The following is a 12,889-nucleotide window of genomic DNA, read 5'->3' as shown; positions in this document are numbered from 1 at the left end:
TGCGTAGAATCTACATAAATGTACATTTCGAGACAATCGTTAGATACCTACACCTTGTAATTGGATACTAGCAACTTAAACGAACTTATTAAACCCATATTCCCAATTTTCCTTTAGGGGGAATCGGTTCCCCCTATGGGGGTATCGGTTCCCCCATGACATACTGGAAATTCTTGTTCGTTTGAAGGGGTATCGGTTCCATTTGAATGGGTACCGATTCCCCTTGCCCAGAAATCATATTTTGAGCTCGAAAATCCTTCATTTTCAGCTCAACACATCATACTTCATTCCCTTTAATATTCCTAACTTTCATACACATACTTAAACTCTTTCTACTCCATAATCACTTCTTTAAACTCAAAATTCTATCATTTACATGCATTCAAGAATCACACTAAATTTCCAACATGTTCTAAAACCCATTCTATCACTTCATATCTCTTAATTTAACCCTTGACAAGTCAAATTCAACTTCACAATCTATTATCTCCTTCCATATCAAAAATTCACTTAAAAACTCATTTTTCTTAATTTCTCATAACTTGTTAATCTTTGAGGTTTAAACCACCTAAAGCTTTCCTTAATCTTTCTTAATATCCCAAGAATCAAAACAATCTTTAAAACGAAAGAATTAACCAACTAAAGACCCACTTACCTTATACCAGGCTTCACGGTTGAGAGGAGGAAGAAGAAGACTGAAGAATGCTCTGGACTCTTCTTCCTACGCTTATTACCCTTTATAAAGGGAAATAAAAATTATTCCCTGAAAAATTACCATAGTACCCTTAATATTTCCAAACTTAATCATTAAATCCAACATCAACTTTCTTCAATTAAATCCATGAACTTTTAACTTATTTCGAAATCGAGCACCTAGTTTACAAAATTTGCAATTTAGTCACTGACCCTGATTTGGGATGTTACAGACGCTATCCGTCATTATAAGTGTTAGAGTAAGGATTGTTGTTGCCTCGATTGTAATTGCCTACAAATTTGATGGACTCATGATTGCTTGGGCATTCGCTCTCATGATGATTGCCTTGGCATAACAGACATGCCAAGCTAGTTGCTTTCACTTCCTTCACCTCAGTAGAACGTTGTAAGTTTTTTAGCATATTGGTGATAGTTGAGAGTAGAGCGGACACCGAATCTTTGGTATCTAACTCAAATGCTCTAGGTGCTCTCCTCCCACTCCCAAGTCTTGAGGAAAGAAACTGATAATCATTGTTAGCAATTCTATCCAAGATAGCAAACGCCTCAGTAGATGATTTATCCAGTAATGTCCCATTTACCGAGGCATCCAATAACATCCTCGTGGGTGCATTGACTCCATTATAGAACATGAATACTTGAGTCCAATCGTGAAAACCATGATTTGAACACTTTCGAAGCAAACTCTTATAACGATCTCAACACTCGTACATGGATTCGTCGTCGCCCTAGCAAAAAGATGATATGTCATTCCTTAGCTGCGTATTCATGTTCGGTGGGTTGTACCCCAATAAGAAACTCTTACAAATATCAGCCCACGATTCCATCAAACCGGTTGGTACACCACTCAACCAAGCCCTTTCTCGGTCAGGCAATAAATACGGGAATAACTTTAACTTCAGAAGATCCTCATGTACTCCCTCTTGGCTAAAAGAATCACAAACTTCTAGAAAATTGTGAATGTACTGCCTGGCATCTTCATTTGGCATACCCCAAACTGCCCAATGGAATTCAACATGTTGAACATGACTGTTTCAGTTCGAAATGTGCAGCTTGAATGTCGGGTGCCATAATCCTAGGATTCAGATCATCCAGCATCAGATTTAAGTGATCACGAATAACTCGCGGCCTAACAACAGGATTAGCATTGTCTAATGCCGCGGCATTCTAATTTCTATCATCCTGACCAATGCCTTGGTTTCCAATCTGATACATATTTCCTCTAGCGCGTTGTGCTCGTCTCCTTTGTCTAAAGAGTCTTTCAATCTCAGGTTCTATCGGTTCTAAAGGCTTTTCAAATTTCTTCTAGGCTCTTCAGAATTTCTTCTAGGCATACACTAGATAAACCTGAAAAATTAAAAAAAAATATCAAGTAAACTATACACAAATAAAAATGCAAAACAAAATAAAATGCTCTGGCAAAACTAAATAACTTCAGGCTGCCAATCCCCGGCAACGGCGCCAAAAACTTGTTGCGTGTTGTGAGTACTATAAAATATACGCAAATAATGTGCAAGTATACACAATCGCTCAAGTAATACAGTGATGAATGAGTATCGTCTCCACAGGGATTGGGTGAAATTACGAAAGTCTAACCAAAGCTAAACACTAATCTATCTATGTATAGTTAGTCTTTATATATACAAATGTCATAGCAAAATAAAAATGTGTATGAAGGTGGATGTAGATGAATGGTCTGATGGTGTAGCAGATGGAAATGTAATGGCAAGATAAGATGTTTAGAGTTGAAAATGATGTAATGTCGAGGCAATGAAAGATGGTAAATAACAGTAAATAAAATGAAAAGAAGATAATCCTCACGTGACAAGCTTCCAATGGAATGAATGGTAGGGATTGATCTAATGGTAAACTTATTTATCAGGTATATCTAAGTTATATAGTCTTTAGTTTCTCGATAGGGCTTTCCTAAAATGTTCTCAAATGAACCTAACAGAATATGATGCCAAAGCATCTTCTCTCACTCAACGATGTTGGCCAGCCTACTCTATTGATAAAAACACCCTTTTTAGTTATTGAAATCCTATCCTATTCTCTCCCAAGATCTAAGGGATTAGTTTGTAATATCCCTAGGCCGGTTCAAAGCCCCTTGGAAATACTATAACCCATTACTTATGAGGATCTTAACTTGCGGTTCTCTCGAATACTTACAAGTATTTCTAGCTTAGGTTTCTCCCGAATACCTAAACTTCATCTAAGAAATGGACATTTCCATGCCTCTTACAAGCCTAGATGGTGAACCATTCATAAGCAAAGCAAATAAAGAACCAAAATAAACTCAAATATATCATCAAAATAAAGTCTAAACATCCATTAAACCAACCACCACCAAATAAGTTAGTTCATGGTGGGGTTCGAAATATCCAAACACAAAGTCATGAAAATATTTGTTCCTACAACCCACAAATAAATCAAAAAATAGTAACAAAAAGAGAAATGAGAAGAAGCCTTCGACGCGCCACCGGAGGTCTCCTCGGCCACTACGAATCACCTTAGCTTGCTAGCTCCTCTCGGCGCCTAGCTCACCACTCCATGGAGCTTAATCAATAGAGGAAAACCCAAGGAAAAAGAAAAGGAAATAAAAATATGATTTTTTTCTGCTCTATGTGTGTGCCTCTTTTCCTCTCCTCCTTTCTCTCCCTTTAGGTGTCATTAGAATAAAAGGATCTACGGGTAATGATTAGGTTGTTAGGTGAGAAATACCCCTCATACCCCTAGAATCACACCATAAGCATGAACTTAATTCTCCAGGTGGCCTTAGTCCTCTAGAAGGTGGCTACAACAATATTCCACGTGTAGTGCCAGCTGTCCTCATACAACTGTATCTTTTTGTCATTTTCTGTGCCATAAATGCCAAGGCATTTCAATCTGCTTTAGCAAAGTATGATGCCGCGGCATTACTTCCCAACGAATACTTTTTGCTTTATATTTCTACACATCATAGAAAAACTGCACCTTTCCCTCAAGCAGCATCATTAAGAAATAAAATAGCACTACCACCACAAATGCAACTACATGATCTTAAAATGCCTAAAATGAACTTTTAAACAAACAATAACTTAAGTGAAAAAGGCCTTAAAAATAGCCTTTTTAGGAATTTAACAACTCGAAGAGTTAAAGGACCCGCGGTCTATACTGCCCTGAGCTAGGTTTGCACTAACAGGTCGCAGGTCAGGTTGTTCATCAAATCCCGCGAACTGAGATTCAACATCCATTAGCATGGTGTAAATGCTATCTAGTGACAATGTTTCTTTAATAGTAGTTATAATAACATGAATGGCTGATATTCGCGCGGCAAACCTTTCAAGATTGTAACAATTGTTCAACGTGAGAGATAACACTTCCACAGGAAGCAAGTGCATCACACACCTCTTTCACTTGTGTAAGGTAAGTGCACATGCTATCACCACTTTTCTTCAGCGAGTGAAGTTTATAATGAAGATTCATTAACGCTGTTGTGGATCTGTTTGCAAAGAACTGCAACACTATTCGCCAGACTGCTGCAGCAGTTTCTGTTCCCACAAATTGAAGAAGAAGGTGAGGGCTGATGGTTGATAGAAGCCAAGAGGTAACAACACTGTCTTGTGCAACAAATTCTTCATAGCTTTCATTAACGCATTCCTCGCCATCATCGCCAAGCACAGTTTCTGGTGGAAGCATCAGGGCTCCAGTTTGGAGTCGTTCAAGGTGGTGACTCCTAATTGTTAACGGGATCTGTTGCTTCTATAACAAGAAATTGGTCTCATCAAGAACGATGTTGACCTTCTTGTTCGAGAAATTCTTCGCACATCCAAGCTAAAGATCCATGGCAAGATGAAGATACCAAGAAAGTCGCGAGCAGCGGAAAGAAACTCCTCAAGGTCACCCAGAATCGTCAGCGATTGATACCATATTGAGATGATGCTAATTAGAGGAATACATGCATATTCATTCAATTAGATTGATGTACAAGCTGTACATTTACAGTCTATTTATACACTGCTTTACAAACCTTTATTGCTAACATACACAAGCTAACAGTCTAACTAACAGCTAACAACCTCCTAACCGTTGCTGACTCAGCTAACTACTTGCATGCATACGTATACGTACATCATATATACCTCTAATAGGGGCAAACAAAAACGAAACTGAAAACAAAAATGGAAAGAAATATATTTTTGTAAAGATGTAAGCGTTGACTGTATTTTCCAAATAATGACGGTTATGGTGGTCGCCAACGGTTGGAGACAGACGTGCGATGAATGGGTAAACACAAACAAAAAATTGAAACACAAATGGAAAGAAATATATTTTTGTAAAGTTGCAAGCGTTGATTGTATTCTCCAAACAATGGTGATTGTTGTTAGGGGTATGCAAAAATACCCGACCCGGTTGACCCGACCCGAACTTAAAAAATCGAGTAATATTTTAAAAAAATTACCCGAACGGGTCGGGTACCCGCCCCTATATTTCCCGGATAGGGTCCGGGTCACAAAATTGAGTTTTTTCAGGTACCAATTACCCGAGTACCCAATTAGTTTATATATATATATATAATTACTAAACCATTAACATGATAATTTGTATAAATATTGATATTATTTGTAATTGGATTATAATTGGATTAAGTTTTGATAGTCTAAGTAATTAAAGTCTAGTTAATTAAATTATATAAATGAATTGTGATTATAATTTAATATCATAATTGAATTCAGTTTTGATAGTTTAGTAATTGGATGTTAATAATGACTATCATAATTCATATTTACCCTAGTTAGCTATGAATTTTTATGTTTTATTTATATTACTGATTATTAGATTTTGTATTTCGAACTTTTAAATTTTATGTTCGGATGTTGGAGTATGTAATTTGAAGTTTCGAACATTTAAATTTGTGTATATATTTTTTTAAATTAATAATTTGAAAATGAAAAAAAAACCAGTATTGGGTACTCGCAACATCCGGGTCAGGACACTGGCCGACAAGTTAACTACCCGAAGACCCGAGTACCCAACACTTTTGGTACCCGGATTTGAACACCCCTAGTTGTGGTAGCCTTCCAATGGCCGACGACAAACTAGGCGACAACGAACGACATCACTGAATTTGTAGTAGACTGTTTTTCAGCGAGTCAAGGTCTTCGACAATTATTGTCGTTGATGGTCATTCTTAACTTAAATAATTTAAAAAATTAATTCTAAACAAATTAAATTATTTAAATTAATTATTATTTTTAATATAAAACCATAATTTAATTATAATATTATTAAAAGTAAAACTAATTTTTAAAAAATTCTCGTACTTTTAATATTTATATAATAAGGAAAACTTTGTTTGTGGTATATTTCGTTACGTTACGATTTATGATGTGCGCGATAAACTCTTCTTCCAACAATAATATTTTTCAAAAGAGTAAACTATATCATATATAGGTGATTTAAAAAGTGTTGTAAAAATATTTTAAAAATATTTTTAGAAAATTATTTTAAAATTTAATTATTTAAAATTATTGATAAAAATTAATTTTGAAAAAATAAAATATTAATTTTAAATATTAAATTAAAAATTAAAAATATAATATATAAATTATATTTATCCTTATAATAACTATAATATTTGAAATATATAAACTCAAATTATAATAAAAATATAAAAATATTTTATGATAATTCTTTATAATACTTTTATATGAAATATTTTATTAAGAAAAAATTATTATCAATACTTTTTAATATGTGGACTTAAAATTATTATGAATTAATAATTTAGATACTTATTTTGACAATAAAATAATATATATACTTACAGTAAAAAATCTTTTAAGTTCTAATAATTTATATCTAGCAACCAATTTGAAAATTAATAAAAAAATATTAATAAAAATTATACAATTTATATTAATTTAAAAATCAATTAAAATTAAAATAATTGATGATAAAGATATAATTTTATCCCAAAAATGATATTTTAAAGTTAAAACTAGAAATTTGAACTTTTTAAACCTAAGTTGAAAATAATTTTTTCGATAATGATTTTAAATCAAATTTTGGGTTTTTAACATTACTTGTGGATGAAAAAGTATTTTTTTTTTTCAAAAAATTCTCAAACTGATGGTATTTTAGTTGTTTTATTTTTTAAGGTAAAAAATGATTAAAAATGATACTGTTTTTATAAGATTAAAAATATTGAAGTTTAACAGTATCTGATGTAATTTATCTTACTTTTAATACACAATAATTCAAGTTTGACACTGGTACATTATAATTGAAACAAAATTTTTTAAAATAATTTACTTATCTTAGATCATATATAAAAATATAACCCTATAAGATCTTATCAAATTAATCCATCATCAAACAAAGCATTGATAAGATATGAAAGGAGATGTTTGTAGATTGTAGTTTGGTTCTTTGATGCCAGACACGTGAATGGATAATTTGGTCGAGAACATAAATTTTAGTATTTACTTATCCACTTTCTGAACCACCAAATCATGTAATAACACGACATATATGTTAATGATAATCCGAAAATTGCAAGGAACAAGAACAACTTGTCCTAATTTGAGTGCTTTATGTATTTTTGTCCCTCACGTCTAACTGTAATAACTGTCTTTCCCCCACAAGGGTTTACGAACAAAATAAAAGTGTTTATATGCTACCACCATCCGGTCATCATTAATCCCTTTGGCTGCCATTCAATATGGCGAAGGCGATGGTTTACACCTTCCTGGCCATTGCCTTCACCGTCCTCTTGTTGTCGTTGAGCAAACGGCGCAGCCATCATCATCCGATGGGCTTGAACCGTCGTCTTGCTCACATGGTCTCGTTTGACCCTTTGGTGTCGAGAACCGAGAGGTGGACGGAAGATAAAGGCTCGACAAAAATATATCTTACGTTCCCGATGTCGAGGATGCCCAGGGGTATTATCAAGATGATGAGACTTTGAACACCACGTCGAGGTTGATGACTTTGTTCCCTTTGTTGGATAATGCACCAAAAGACGGTAAGATCAGCGTGGAGGAGCTCGGGGTTTGGTTAACGCAACAGGCCGTTGATCGTTTGCAGTATAGAACGGATAAAGAGATGACATGGCATGATAAGAATGGGGATGGAGCTATCAGCTTCGACGAGTATCTTCCTCATTTTACCTCGCATGATTTAGGTAAACGGTAAACCCTACCTCTATTTTGGCTACCAACGTAGGGATATTCATTTTAATTGACCTAATTAAAATTTAATCCGATTATTCAGTTGGTTAATTAGACGATTGATTAACGGTTAAACTTAACATATATATTTTAGGGTAAATTACATATTTAGTGAACCAACTATGTCTGTGGTTCCATTTTGGTCACTCAACTTTTTTTTCAAAATCATATCAAAGTTACGTTTTTGTTCTGTTTTGATCACCCGCAAATAAAAAATAAACAAAAATATTGACACGATAGTTTTATTTTTTATTTTTTCAATGATGACGTGTTATTACCATATAGTGACACATTAATATCACTGTTAACTTTTAAATGGCAAGTGACCAATATGTAATTTTAAGTATTATTTTGAAAAACAAATAGTTAGAGGACCAAAATGGAACCATATAAATAGTTAGGTGACTGAATACATAGATCAAATTATATTTTAAGCTCAAATTCGTTAAGACTTAAGGTTCAACTATTTTTTGACTATACTAGATTTAACTTTTAATATCCAATCAAATTTTAACCAACCAATGGAATTAATTAAACTTTGTAGGTTCCGATAATAATTTTCAGAAAAAATTAATTCAATTAACGATTAAAAGAAGTTTCAATTATTTTATTTTAACTAATTTCCGTCGAGCTGAGCTCTTTATCGTGTACGAAATGACCCATTTTGGTGGATTCGAAATAGAGAAAAACTCAATGGAACATGGTGAGGCTGGGTGGTGGATGCAGCAATTCAAGAACGCAGACGTGGATTCCAGTGGGAGCCTTGATTTCAACGAATGCAAAGAGTGATTTCCTCTTTCATTTTACCATTTCTTCTGTGCTTATTGTAGAAATTTAAATGGTGATTAAGAACGAATGCAGTTGCAGTAGTATTTTTAGCTGTGCGCGTTTCTTAATGGATGCTATTATCATAATGGTAGATTTCACGATCATACAATAATTGTTTCTGACAACATCATTATTTCTATATAACAACCATTTTCCAATAACAAATTACTATTTAAATTTCTGGTTTATAGTGATTGCAAAATAACAACATCATGGATGCATGTTTTGGTAAAATGCAGTTTCTTACATCCCGAAGATAGCGAGAATGAAGAAACCCAGAAATGGCTGTTGAGGGAAAAGATGAAGTTGGTTTTCCTGAAATTCTTATAATTTTCATCTGGATTTTTCAATCTGATCTCATTTAATCCTTTTTTTCATGATTAAATAGACGTATGGACGATGATGACGATGGAACACTGAGTTTGGATGAATTTAAATATCATGCATACGACATTTACAAAAGCTATGCGGATTTTGAAAGCTCTCATTCTCTTACACCTACCGCTGAAGAAAAATTCGCAGAGCTTGATATTGACAAAGACGAGTAATTTCTCGTCATCATACCCTGATATGCTTGTATATTAAGATAAGGGATTTAAATAGTGGTTACAGTTGTATTTTTTGCTGCATTGCATTTATCGTGATTGCGGACGTAACGGACATTATTATGCTGATTACAGGTATCACGATTATGCAATAATAATTGCAGACAACACCGTTATCGTTATATAACGAACGTTGTTGAGGCAGCATACCACTATTTAAAACCCTGCTTGAGATGTTCATAATTGACAGTATTCGTACAATTTTGAGCTCTTTGCAGGAAGTGTGCCTTGACGAATTGAAACCCCTACTTAGTTATCTCCACCCTGGGGAGATGTTCTACGCCAAGTACTTCGCTCGTTATCTGATGCGTGAGGTGATTTGGATTTAGTGAAAACACAATATACATAGGAATGGATGTCCATTCGAATCTTTTCTAAAAATTAATTTCTTCTAATGATATTTGATTCGACCCAAATTTAGAAGGGTCTTACCAAATCTAAAACTCGATTCATTTTTAAGTCAATATATATATATATAATTTATTTTATTAAATAAAATAAATATCACACTTAAATGAAAAACTAATATAAAAATAAATATTATTGCAATCATACTTAAATATAAGAGAATTATAATATGTTGACTTTAGAAGTATATACACATATATTAATAATACAAATTTTTTGTATGATAAGAACACAAATGGAATTTTTGAGCGAACACAATTAGTAAAATAGATAACTATTCAAAGAAAATTCAAATTTGAGGATATGAACTTCTCCATCCTTAAATAAGGGTGGCTCCACCATTGGGGCCAGTCAATGTTTTTTTTTTCCACCTTAAAACTGAAACCCCACCCGACACCTCCCTAAAAAAAGTTTGATCTGATCCGACTCAAACTCAATCTCAAATTCTCAAAATAAAAAATCGACTCAATCAGATCAAGTCCACTCAAACCCCGTAAAATCTTGGTGAAATACAACTATCCATATATATATATGGTTTTGGTTTAATATAATTTATTTAACTGAATCAGGCTGATGATAACAAAGATGGATATTTGACGCTTCAAGAGATGTTGAACCACGACGGTACATTCTATAATACACTTTATGAAGACGATGACAACGAAGACTTTGATGATGACGACCACAATTACCATGATGATCTTTGAATTCACCTAGAATTATTTATTGGGTATAATACACAAATGATCCTCCAATTATAGGGTGATGCTTTGTTTAATCTCCCGACCATTGAAAATTACAAAATAATTTTCCGACTATAGGGGAAATTTAGACAAAGAGTAGGGATATCAGTGGGATGGGTTTCAAGGGATTCGTTCCATCTCACACTCAATTGGACGGGGATTATGTATGAAATTGTTGAAAGGTGAAACGGGTATAGGAACAAAATTTTAAACGGTTGTGGATGAAAGGATAGATGTAAGCATGATTATATACCTTCAAAGCAAGTGGACCCCATTGCAAGAGTAATACGGTTGAAGTTCAAACTGCCATAGCCTCTTCTACAACTTCAGAAACTTGGCACAGAAGACTGGGTTATCCAGCTTATAATACACTCGTTAAAGTTTGTAAACAAGTAAATGTAAAAATGGTTGATGATGTTAATAAGAATTGCGTTGCCTGCCATTTGGGTAAAAGTCACAAGTTGCCCTTCTCCCATTCAGACAGTAGTTACAATGAACCATTCGAGCTTGTGTATTCTGACCTATGGGGTCATCCGCATATCTCATCTAATGGCTTTAGATTCTATATCTCCTTTGTTGATGTTGCTTCTCGATTCACATGGTTGTATCTACTAAGAACAAAGGCTGAAGCCTTAACTGCATTACACTTGTTTCAAAAGTTAGTTGCTACGCAGTTTGGGAAATCAATCAAAGCTATCCAAACTGACTGGGGAGGTGAATTTCGACCCCTAACCAAAGAGTTAAGCAAAGCTGGAATCACGCATCGCCTCACATGTCCCCACACGTCTGAGCAGAACGGCGTGGTGGAATGGAAGCATAGGCACATAGTCGAGATGGCCTTAGTATTACTTGCACAAGCCTCCATGCCTATCAAGTTCTGGTCATGCTATTCAAACCACTGTATATCTAATCAATAGACTGCCATCAAAGGTGCTGTTGGACAAATCCCCTTTTGAGATGTGCATGGGAAAATACCAGACTATAGCTCACTGCGGATGTTTGGATGCAGATGCTTCCCACATCTAAGACCATTCTTACAGCACAAGCTCGAATTCAGATCCCAACTGTGCACATTCTTAGGCTACAGCACCCAGCACAAAGGATTTCTGTGCTTAGCCAGCAATGGACGTGTTTTTGTTTCCAGGCATGTTGTTTTTAATGAAAGCGTATTTCCTTTTGCAGATAAATTTAGCAGAAGTTCAGTTGTAACCTCGAATGAAAGAACATCTCAGTCACTCAAGCTGGTCACCAATGTAGCAAGGTTGCAGCCTTCACAACTTGGATATAACAGGCTATCCCTCCATGATGCCAGCAGTAGTTGTTCATCGAGTAACTTGCAAGGTACAAATGCAGTCATGATATGATAGACACTGAGGTTGTTCCTGAGGTACCAGCAGTTGACGTTCATGAAGACGATCGACATGAAATAACCTCACAACAAGATGTGCAAGAATCAGCTACAAATAATGACCCTGAAATTGAGGTCACGAATGACGATACAGAAACTGAAGCCAATCGTGTAAATAGTCATCCGATGATGACTCGCAGCAAATGTGGGGTATTTAAACCCAAAGTGTATATTGGAGCTGCTGTTGATGATGTTCCGAGTAGTATTCATGAAGCACTTAAGTTCCCAGACTGGAAGGCAGCTGTTCTTGAAGAGTATAATGCCTTACAACGCAATGGAACCTGGGAATTAACCAGGCTACCCGAAGGAATGAAGGTGATAGGCTGCAAATGGCTGTTCAAGATTAAAAGAAACCCTGATGGCACTGTTCATCGTTACAAGGCACGCTTGGTGGCTAAGGGATTCTCCCAGATCCCTGGCTATGACTTTCGGGACACATTTAGCCCTGTAGTCAGGTTTAACACACTAAATATCATCTTGGCATTGGCTGTAACCAACAACTGGACCTTAAGGCAAGTCGACGTCAACAATGCCTTCTTGAATGGAGATCTTCAAGAGGTAGTCTTCATGTAGCAGCCACCTGGTTTCGAACAAAATACCCTTGATGGAAGTAAGTAAGTGTGCTGTTTGAAAAAGGCGATGTATGGCTTGAGGCAAGCTCCGAAAAGTTGGCATACCAAACTACGAGACAACCTGTTGAGCATTGGTTTTCAAGAATCAAAGGCAGATGTATCTTTGTTCATTAAGATGGAAGGTGTGCACTTTGTATACCTACTAGTATATGTTGATGATATCATCATCACTGGCAATTCGAGTACTAAAGTGGATGAAGTGGTTCGGTTATTGAGTGAGAAGTTCTCTCTAAAGGATTTAGGATAACTCTCGTACTTCTTAGGCATCGAGGCAAAACGAACAAATGATTATCTAGCACTATCACAGAAGAAATTCATCGTGGAACTTCTTGAGAAAGCTGAC

General features: G+C 35.1%; 1 pseudogene; it reads left to right on the top strand.

The window, feature by feature from the left end:
- The first annotated feature begins 7,367 nt into the window (after nucleotides 1-7,367).
- LOC120172156 lies at nucleotides 7,368-10,841 on the top strand (annotated as a pseudogene).
- Nucleotides 10,842-12,889: the final 2,048 nt, after the last annotated feature.

The sequence above is a fragment of the Hibiscus syriacus genome, unplaced genomic scaffold (genome assembly GCF_006381635.1).
Source record: "Hibiscus syriacus cultivar Baekdansim isolate YM2019G1 unplaced genomic scaffold, ASM638163v2 tig00111843_pilon, whole genome shotgun sequence".
Lineage (NCBI taxonomy): Eukaryota > Viridiplantae > Streptophyta > Magnoliopsida > Malvales > Malvaceae > Hibiscus > Hibiscus syriacus.
The sequence above is the reverse complement of the archived record's forward strand: the minus strand, read 5'-3'. Positions and strand labels throughout refer to the sequence as shown.